Source organism: Peromyscus maniculatus, chromosome 10 (genome assembly GCF_049852395.1).
Source record: "Peromyscus maniculatus bairdii isolate BWxNUB_F1_BW_parent chromosome 10, HU_Pman_BW_mat_3.1, whole genome shotgun sequence".
In the NCBI taxonomy this organism is placed as follows: Eukaryota; Metazoa; Chordata; class Mammalia; order Rodentia; family Cricetidae; genus Peromyscus; species Peromyscus maniculatus.
In genome coordinates, this window is record NC_134861.1 from 9,213,309 (window position 1) to 9,224,653 (window position 11,345).

The following is an 11,345-nucleotide window of genomic DNA, read 5'->3' on the forward strand; positions in this document are numbered from 1 at the left end:
AGAGTGTAAAATCAAAACCAGGGAAGGGGCCAGAGAAATGGCTCAGAGGTTAAGAGCACTGGCTGCTCTTCCAGAGGACCTGGGCTCAGTTCCAAGCACCCACATGGCAGCTCACAACTGTCTGTAACTCCAGTTCCAGGGCATCCGACACCCTCACGTAGACATAAATATAGGCAAAACACCAATGCACATAAAAAGTAAAAAATGAAAACCGAGGGAGAAGGCCTGCCCAGGGCCGGAAGATGAGGTCTGAGCAATGCTCACACAGGCAAGCAGGCCTGTTCTAGACAGGGAGCTAGCAAGGTGAGCCTGTGTTCTGCATGGTCAAAAAAGGAAGCACCCATGCAGCTGGAGCAGAGCACAGGGAAGAAGGTCAAAACGTGGTCAGATCATGTGGCCCTGGTAGTCACCTGAGGGTCTTTGGCTTTCACCCTGAAGTGGAGATTTCAAGCAGAGGTTCAAAGTAGGACTTGACCCTTGTCAGCTTTAACATAAAGGGATAATGGTAGGAGAGACCCCTCCTACAGGTGACTGTCCTGCCCCAGATGAGGAAGACAGGCTTCTGGCTACACCATGATCTGAACGGATCTGCTCCAGCGGCGGACAGGCTGGACCTGCCGTCACCTGAGAGCAGAAAGCTGAGTGTGATGTAAGTGATGGTCCTGAGACCTACAGGGACATGGAGGGAAGAGGGTGAGGATCACCTTGCTCGATGAGTCACAACCTTGGAGCAGTGAGGTCTACAGCTGCAAATGAGGACACTGTCAGGAGCAAGGAGACCAGCAAAGGAGGGACACAGGTGCAGTTGTGAAGGGACCCAGTGCAGCTTCCTGCTGCGACAAGAAGAAACACCGAAGGAGATATCCAGAAGCAAACATGAGGAGGAGGGTGGAGAAGCTGGCTAGAGTTGGAGGGTACCTGAGAACCATAAGGTAACCCGTTCTCGAGGCCTCACCAAGTTCTGCTGGAGGCTGAGGGGTCAGGGAGCCTCCTGACCAGAAGCTGACCCTGGAAGAGTGGCCTCCATCTTCCATCCACTTGAAGGTGTCGCTCCGCCTGACACTTAAGTTAAATGACAGCTTGAGCTCTAGTTTCCTCCTTCAGGAGACAGGATCCTGCAGAAGCCGAAATGCAAACTGTAAACCGACGGACAGGAATTACACTTCCCACCGGGACGGGACATCCCTTGGTTACTCATGGCGGCACTGTGTGAGATGTGGATGGCTGAGCACACGCCTCTGGACACAGCGACTTAAGGACCAGATTCCTTAGCTTGACTTTGCCTTCTGATGCCCTGGAGGCCAGGGGGAAGGGACGAAGGCATCCTTGTAGGACTGCAGCAGGCCGAGTGCTGAACTCAACGTGAAACCACTCAGGGAAGAGTCAAATTGAGTTTCCAGCGTTCTCCAGTGTTGGGCTGAATTCACGGACACAACAAATATCACTGCATTTGTTTCAGATGTTGGGTGTGAAAAGAAGTTCGCAATATCCAAGCCTTGGGAAGCTTCTAGAGAAGCAACCTAGATGCAGTTAGCTGAGGGGAGCCCCAGGTAGGAATCCTAGCCCATGGGTCTCAGGCGAATCCAGATTCAGATAAACCGCGAGCACAAATGAATGGAGCCCTTAGGGACGTTTGTGCTCTGAATGAATGTGATTGTGTTTTCAAGAGAGCTAATAGATGGAAAGAGAGAGGGAGAGAGTCTGTTTACTCCCTGGGGGAACCTTACGATGATGCCTTCAGGAGGAAGGAGGGAGGCAAGCAGTGGAGCAGGTGGGCCAAGAGTCGTGAACTGCAGGCGAGGCGCCAGGGCAGGCAGCCTGTGCAGATGCCTGGAGTTTCCACAATAAAATGTTTCTAAGGGTGTGCACATCTCCATAATGAGGTCAGCCTGGCTAGTGCTCCCTGCCAGACTGCTCCAAGCACTCCACACATGTCAACTCTTTAATGTCCCGTCGGAGGGGGTGACATCAATACCCGACTCTGGCCGGGGAGGGGTTGGAGACAGAGAGGGCAAGCAGTGATGGAGCCGTGCTGGGCTCCCTCAGGTGTCCCCAGGTCTAAACACAAACCTCTGGAGGACTGTCGCTGCTCGCTCTGGTGGGGGAGGGGCGGCCTGTACTTTGATAACACTTATCGATAGTTTTGTTATTTGGCCTGACGTTTTCTAATTTTTCTAGAGTGAGAGCACAGTACTTACGCAATAGAAGTCTTTTGAAAGAACCGTCTTCACAGAGTGAAGGCAGCAACTGACCCGGAAGGGGGTAGAGGAGCTTCTGCAAGGTGGAGATACTGAGCCCGGGGCTCCCACCCCACGAAAGGGCATAACTGAGCTAGGCACTGGCCAAGACAGAGACACACTGCATGGCACCCACATTCTCGTAGGGGAGAGCCAATCAAACACTGGAGCCTCTCTGTCCCCATCCCTGCTCCCCACCAGGGAAGGACTGAGCCCATGACTATATATCCCTTCTCTAATTCAACACAGCTGGCAGGGATCCAGGCCCTACTGGGAGGTAGGGAGGATCACCCAGGGTCCCCAATGGTACAGGTATCCAGAACCATACAGGGTGTGGTCGCCAGTGGCATTTCAGTACCTCTAGGCATGAGCCCACTTTGGGAAGGGGCATCTGGGGAGGGGGCCAGGCAATGTGGTCATCTGCCACATATGAATTCTTCCTTCACCACTTGCTGGAGTGGCCGGGCAGTGGTGGCGCATGCCTTTAATCCCAGCACTCGGGAGGCAGAACCAGGCGGATCTCTGTGAGTTCGAGGCCAACCTGATCTACAGAGCGAGATCCAGGACAGGCACCAAAACGACACAGAGAAACCCTGCCTCAAAAAAAAAGAAAAAGAAAGAAAGAAAGAAAAAGAAAACGACTTGCTGGAGTGGACTCCTTGCCTCCTCCCACCAACAGGAGTCTGCTCCCTTGACCCCCCCCCATGCTTTCAACAGGATTTTGCAGTGTCAGCTGTCTAGGAGACACACTGTGGGGGGCACCTCTCCCCTCCCCTCCTCTCTCTGGGAGTCCCAGCTACTGCTTCTAAGCATTTTTGGCTCTGTCAACTCTTCGGCCATTTCTTGTGGTTGTACGTCTGCATCGTCCCTATCCCTCTGCTCTGTGCAGGCCACTCCAGTGACTTTTATTCCCAACCCAGTGAAGATCCAAGCTCAGGCTGACTTACCGCGTCTGCTCTCACCCCCACCCACCCCACCCCCACCCCCCACCCCGCCTCGCCCCTCCCCCAAGGTTCTCTGACCCGAGATCTCTGCGGGCCCCACTCAGCCTTCCTCCCAGGGGGTCTGTGTTGGTCTTCAGTGTCAGGCTGTAGCCATTGTTTCCTCTGCTGGAGAGAAACCTCAGGGACAGTTCTTCCACATGGTGGGTGTCTTCGTCAGGGTTTCTATTGCTGTGAAGAGACACCATGACCATGGCAACTCTTACAAAGAAGAGCATTTAATTGGGGTGGCTCGCTTACAGTTTCAGAGGTTCAGTCCATTATCATCACAGCGGGGAGTATGGCGGCATGCAGGTAGGCATGGTGCTGGCTACATCTTGATCAGAAGGCAACAGGAAATAGTCTAAGACACTGGGCCGTGTCTTGAGCACAGGAAACCTCAAAGCCCACCCCCACAGTGACACACTTCTCTAACAAGGTCACACCCACTCCAACAAGGCCACACCTCCTAATAGTGCCACTCCCTTTGGGATTATGGGGGCCAATTACATTCAAACTCCCACAGTGGGTAAACGAGTCTTACTTCCTCACCCTGTAGAAGGGGATTGTCTAGAGGACCGTAGGTGGGTGATTCATCAAGGTAGGCAAGGGTGTGAGGGTCAAAAGTGTGGACTAGAGCATCTCTAGCAAGGCAGTATCAGGTCAGGAGCAAGGTACTGGTCCTTGAGTTTTCGGACACATTCCAGAGCTAAGGAAAAGGGGCAAGACGTGGGAAGGGTTGTCTTACAGGCCCCCAGAGTGGACCTGCCTCCACTGTGTGGAGGCCCTCAAGTCTTTGCAATGGCCTGGGGGTGGTACATGGGGATGGAAAGAGATGTGGGACAAGCAAGTGAGTCAGCCATGATGCACAGACACTGAACTCCCAGCCCGGGGGAGGCAATGGGCCAGGAAGACGGCCAACCTTGGGAATAGTGATCCAGACCCTGCAACACCAAGGGAGAGGGAAGTCAGAATAAAGTCCAGGCTAGACATGGAGAACAAGAGCTGTCTGAGGTGAGAGTGGGCGGTCATCTCTGCAGCAGGAGTGCTTCCACAGGGAGGAGGCGGGAAGACAATAGGGACCTATGAAGGGTTGGGCGAAGTGTTTGCCTAGGCCCTGGGTTCGATCCTCAGAACTGAAAAAAAAAAAAAGAAAAGAAAAGAAAAGAACATACCAAATGACACTTTTGGACCCCTTGCCTCAGAAGGAAGGAGAAGAAAGTGGAGCCACTTGGGAACTCGGGGCAACCTGAACTCTGCCCAGGGGAGATGCAGACTGAGCTATGAAGAACTGCCTGGGGCTGAGGGAATGGACATTTATGTGTGACTCACCCTTCTTAGCCGGGGGTAGGGGTGGGGGTGGCACTAGAGATGGCAACCAGGCAGCTATAGGTCCTGGCATTAGACCTGGGGCACCCCGTGTCCTGGCGAGCATTCTCTCCCTCTCAATGCTGGCAGGAGCTGGGGAGCTGGGCTGGGTACCTGCAGGGTGTCCCCCAGGCTGAAGCTGGCTGCCCACTTCATGTTTTCCTTGGCTGGGCTTCTGGCTGAGTCTGCAAACGGCAGGAATATGAGTACCTTATCCCCCCACACACACACACACCACACATGTGCACAGACACACACAGACACATACACATACCACACATGTGCACAGACACACACACACACATCACATGTGCACAGACACACACAGACACATACACATACCACGCATGTGCACAAACACACACACACACCACACATGTGCACAGACACACACAGACACATACACATACCACACATGTGCACAGACACACAGACACACACAGATACACACACACACACACCACCCATATACACATACCACACATGTGCACAGATACACACAGACACACAGACATACATAGACACAGACACACATACACACCACACATGTGCACAGACACACACAGACACATACACATACCACACATGTGCACAGACACACAGACACACAGATACACACACACACATACACATACCACACATGTGCACAGATACACACAGACACACAGACAGACACAAACATAGACACACACACACACACACACACACACACACACACACACACCACAGCTGTTGATGTGGCTGCCCCCAACGTCTCATGCTTCCTAAGATTGGAGTTCACACCCTCCTCATCCAGACACTGACTTTTTTTTTTTAAATGGCATCTTTAGATCTCAGGGATCTCACTAAACACAAGAACAAGAAAAATACCACGTGTAGCAGAGGCTGTTAATGTCAAGCCCTTTAGTGACAGCCCGGGATGTCAGGAGAAAGCTGTGCCTCCCACCTCCCTTTGTAGCTCTCTGCCCTGGCCTGGGACCCAGTTGTGATTAAAGGCCCACGGAAATCAATGGAATGAATGCGGAGCTTCCAGAGAGTGTTAGAAGTTTTGTTGTTTGTTTGCTGGTGGGTTGGCTGGTTTGGGGGGCGGGGGACGTCGGGGGATTCCAGATGGTTTTGCTCTGTAGTACACACTAGCCTCAAACTCTTGCTTCTTTTGCCTCTGCCTGAGTGAGGAGAGCATGGATGCCATCCACCACACCTGGCTACAGAGCGTTCTTAAAGAAAATGTCTGTGGGCTCGACGTTGTGAAGATGGCCGGATCACAACCATTGGTTTGTATTGTGAGAGCGAGGCTGTATGTTGAGGCCAAAGGAACAGCGTCAGAGGAGCCGGAGCCTCTGACGGTTGTTAACGGTTATTAGATTGCCTTACTCAGAACTCCTTGCCTAGATTTAATTTACAAGAGTAAGACTTACATTTTCATCATATTTTAGGTACCACAACACCGTCACCACAGCAGGGTGCTTGTTGGAGTTCAGCTGCTTGCAGCAGAAGTAGTCTTCTATTCTCTACTGCCAAGTGGTCTTAAATAAGACGGCCTCCCCAGGTGTTCCTGTTCCCAGTGTTTAGACAGCTACTGCCTGGTACTTCTTACACGGAAAGATTGTGTGTGTGTGTGTGTGTGTGTGTGTGTGTGTGTGTGTGTGTGTATGCATGTCATGTCATGCCTGTGGAGATCAGAAGACAACTGTCAGAAGCCCCTCTTGGAGGCCAGAAGAAGGTATTGGATCCCTAAGGCTTGAGTTACAGGTGACTGTGAGTGCTGAAAATAGAACCCGGGTCCTCTGGAAGAGCTGTCAGTGTTCCTAACCACAGAGCCATCTCTCCTGCCCCTTGGTTTAGATTTTATAACCTTTGGTGAGGTCGAACATTTGTATATGTTCGGTGGCTACCTATGTTCCTTTTGTGAATTGTCTGTTTATGTCTCTTAGCTCACTCTAAAAAAATTTATTTTACTCTACTTTTTATATATGGATGCTTTGGCTACATTTATGTCTGTGTGCCAAATGCATGCCTGGTGTTCATGGAGGCCAGAAAAGGGCACTGGATCCCCTGGGACTGGAGTTACAGACTGCTGTGAGCCACCATGTGAGTGCTGGGAATGGAACTGCGTTCTCTGGAAGAGCAGCAGGTACTCTTAACCTCTGAGTCATCTTTCCAGGTCTTTTAGCTCACTTTTATTCTTTGGATTTTTTGTTTTTTTTGTTTTTCTAGTGGTAGGACTAGAACCCAGGGCCCCATGCATGCTTGGTAAATGCTCTCTCAGTAAGCTAGACATTTAAAAGGGAAATAGATTCAAATTAAACTTTAAAAATGCAGCTTTCTTTGCCAAGCTGTGATGGTGGCACACACCTTTAATCCTAGCACTCGGGAGGCAGAGGCAGGTGGATCTCTGTAAGTTTGAGGCTAGCCTGGTCTACAGAGTGAGTTCCAGGACAGCCAGGACCACTTTATAGAGAAACTTTGTCTCTAAAAAACAGTTAAAAATAAATAAAATAAAATAAAAATTAATAATTAAATAAAAATGAATAAAAGTAAAAATTATTGTTTTTCAGGTACAAGTATGCAGATGTATCTCCATGAAACCTTGAACCTTGAACCATGTTATAGAGGTTTAATAATGTCATTTTGCCTCATTTCACAGAAGAGAGAAATGGACTCAAAGAGAGTCATTGGCTTATCTATAATTTCTGCATTCAGGAGGCTGAGGCAGGAGCATCATGAGTTCTAGGCTAGCCTGGACTACGTAGCAACACCCTGTCCCAAACGAACAGAAAGAGTGCAATGCTGTGGAGTTTGACTTCCCGGCAGGTTGGGCTGAGGCCGCAGCTGGTTCCTCAAACTCCAGGAGGCGGATGATGCTCACTCTCTTCCCCAGTGTTCTGTTTTCTTTGAAATTTCATCCCCAGTGACCTTTGTTGTACACAGGACCAAAACTAGTATGCAACCAAGTTCTCTGCCCAGGGCGAGGAATACTGACTGAAATCTTAACCTGTCTGAAGTTAATCTTGATGAAGGTGTGCGGGGGTGGGGGTGGGGCAGCAAACGGAGCCCATTTTGAAGGGTCTCCTCCTCTCTGGCTTAACACTGGGATGATTGTAACACTAACTTGTCACATGTCCTCTTCCCAGACCGGCAGGCTGCAGAATTACTCACCAATGCTGGACGCCTGCCCTGCCTGGATGTGGTGACCCCCCATTCCAGAGAGTCTCCCCACAGCTGGGCCCACTGTCTGCCCTGCGGTGAGTGGAAGGAATTCAGCACGAACTCTGCTCGCTCAGCAGCCAGGCCCGGGGAGCCTGGACTATGGAAAATCACATGTGGTTTTCAAGTCGTTGGAAACTGAGAGGATTGTTCTGCCAGTTGGTGGGGTGGCCAACCACTGCCTGGAAGACCCAGGTTCACACAGCACAGGGAACCACCGCACTTCGTGGGCCTGAGCGTCGGACCCCACTGGTGAAGTCCAGGCAGGGAGGCTGCAGAGAAGGAGATGTCTCTAGGGACTTCTCCCAGAGCAGGGAAGAGTCTGGTCCTTTTCCCTTTGGTGCCTGGAAAGACCCAGTGTCCAAGAGGGACACTTTCTGAGGTCCCAGAGGCCTGATGGCAAGAGTCAGGTTTTTTGGACCTCCAATTCAAAACGGCATCTCCCCAGATGCACATGGTGGAGTTAACCGGTAGACATGGGAACAATTGAAAAAAAGGGGGTGCAGCTTATAGGGCCATCAGAACACATACATGGCTTACTCACCTCAGACCTTCCATGTTGGAGCTGTTGCCACAGAGAGTTCATAGGCTTCAGGCTCAGTGAGGGAGGTCTGCCTGCTGCCTAGTTCCCGGGTTCTTGCTGCCTCCTGCCCCATGTACAGCTCCCCATTAGAGCTCAGGGCTCCTGGCAGATAAGTTTTGGTCTCTGATCAGGCTCAGGACCTGACATCATCACAATGGTGCTCGGGAGCTTCTGGGAAGGAAGCTGGCCCCACCCTCCTCACTGGTGCTGCCAGGGACCTGTTGGCTGTTGACTCTCTCTCTCTCTCTCTCTCTCTCTCTCTCTCTCTCTCTCTCTCTCTCTGTGTGTGTGTGTATGTGTGTGTGTGTGTGTGTGACAGAATCTTTGGAAGGTGCGTTCTGTTCAGTCTTAGAAGGCTTACCTGGGACTGTCTCTGTCACTGATGCTGTCCTCTGAACAAGTCACCTCTCTCTGGGCCTTAGCTTCTTCACTCAGAAAGAGAGAAACAGACTTACCCAGCAGGCTTTGCCTCGGGGCCCTGCCGGGTTGGACTTGAGCTTTCATGAGAGGTCCACGGGCATCGTCTGGCCAGCTGGTATTCCGTTCCCCTCTCCCAAAACAGTTTGGGGGTCCTTGTGTGGGCTCTTCTGTCTAGGGTCCCAGTTGCTGAGTTCCTGGACTCAGCCTTTTCTAGCCTCAACTTTCCACAGGAGAGTTACACCTCTTTGGTGAACTTGCAAGCCAACATCCTGTTGAAAGGTCTAGACATTCTATTGTGTTTTTGTTTATTGCAGGGGGGTGGGGGGGTGCCATTGCACATGTGTGGTGATTAGAGGCCAGCTTGCAGGAGTTGGTTCTGTCCCTCCACCATGTGGGTCCTGGGGACAGAACTCTGGTCACCAGGCTTGGTAGCAAGTGCTTGTACTCACAGAGCCATCTTGCTGGCTCACCCCCTAGATACTGTTGACCCATAGGCTAGGACACACATGGAGGTGTGTACAAATTGCCTTGGAACCCCAAGGCAACTGGGCTGGTAGAGAGGGGCTGGGTGGTCAACTGAGTGGTATGATTCTGCCTTGCCCACCTGCACCCAGGCATGCGGAGAGCCACAGGGATGTGATATTTCATCAGTTCCTCCCTGAAATGGTCCTACCAAGATGACCAGGGCCATCTTGTTACACCCTTGGGAAGCAGAGGTATACTTCTGGCTCCAGAGTGTGTTAGGTAGATTTCAGCTAAGACCTTTAGACTTACACAGTTCTCTTAGATGGAGCCACCGCAAAAGGCTCCCACTGCGTGGGGCGAGAGGAGCATCTGCAAAGAGATGCTGTGAATTCCTCAGGAACTTCTTGGGAGGCCACGGCATCTCGCAGACATGGGGCACAAGTGAGGAAGCTGTGGACACCGTTGGCTAAGACAGGACTCTGAGATCTGAATACAGGAGAGATGGCAGAGTCACCAGTAAGTGAGGAAGCTGTGGACACCGTTGGCTAAGACAGGACTCTGAGATCTGAATACAGGAGAGATGGCAGAGTCACCAGTAAGCAGAAGGGGGTCTGACCATTGTGACCCCTGGAGGCTTGAATGGTACCTGCAACGGTGACATTAGATTGGTCCAACGGGCCAGACCCCTGCTCTCAGAGTCAAGCCAGTCCTTCCCATTGAAGTGTAGGAAAACTAAGGTCTTGCTTCAGGTGAGAGGAAACAGGAAATGCCTTCCGTCTCCAGCTCCTTTCAGGCTCCCCTCTCCTGCTTCTGACCCATCATCAGTCAGCATTAACTGACTAATGACTAATATTATTTTCTTTTTTTTGAGACAGGGTTTCTCTGTGTAGCCTTGGTTGTCCAGGAACTCTCTCTGTAGACCAGACTGACCTCGAACTCAGAGACCTACCTGTCTCTGCCTCCTAAATGCTGGGACTAGAGGCCTGCACCACCACAGCCCAGCTCATTTCTTTATTTATTTTTAAATATTCATTTTTAATTGTTTGTGTATTCGTGTTTGCCTACAAATACGTCTGTGTACCATGTGCATGCAGTGCCCATAGAGGCCAGAAGAGGGCATCAGATTCCCCCCAGAACTGGAGTTACAGATGGTTCTTAGCTGCCACGTGGGTGCTGGGAACTGAACTTGGGTCGGCTGCAAAAGTAGCAGGTACTCTTAACCAGTGAGCCACCTTTCCAGCCCTTACTTATTTTTGAGGCAGGGTCTCACTACAGAATCCAGACTGGCCTCAAAACCGCTATCTTCCTGGCTTGACCTTCTGAATGCTGGGATGACAGGTGTGCTCCACCTGACCGGGTCTACCAGGTCCACTTTAATTAGAAACTTTGATTTCTTACCCTGTTTATAGTATCTCCACCCTGAGAGCCTGACCTCAAGATTGGTTTCTCATAAGAGGTAGATACCCTTCCTTCTGTGGGGAGATCTGATATGCAGAAGGGAAAGAGATCTTTGTGTCCTTTCCCATGTGACAGCTTCGCTTATACGATACCACAGAGCATCATCTGCTTTGCCCTTGGCCCAACCTTAGCCTCTCTCTCCTAGTTCTTCTCCTGGGCTTCTCTCTGGCAGGTAGCCCTCTTGGCAGGATGCTTGTTCCAAGGCCTCAGAGGTACAAACTACACAGATCCACTGACGGAGCAGAGGCTCGGGCCTCCGCCCTCAAACAGCCTCCATTCTCCCGGGGGCCTCTCCTTCCAGTTCTGCAGCACTAAAAAAATGGAGGGACACCATCCTTCTCTCAGGCTGTCTGTCCTGAGATCCCTTGGGAAGACCATGCTACATTCACATGGGAGGCTGGGGTCAGGAGGGGAGTTACCAACTGTCTATTGGGCCCCCCAGAACACTCAGACATGGACACTTAGTGCTGCTCTTGGATCCACTAAGTGTTCTTGGTCATGGAAGCCACCGGCCTCCCACTTCCTCAGCTGGCCTTGGCTGTGCCCTCCGGACATTTGACTTAGATGTTGTGCTCTTCGGCAGAGCGGAGGGCTCCCCTCACAGACTCTGGCTTCTGGTTATCCCCC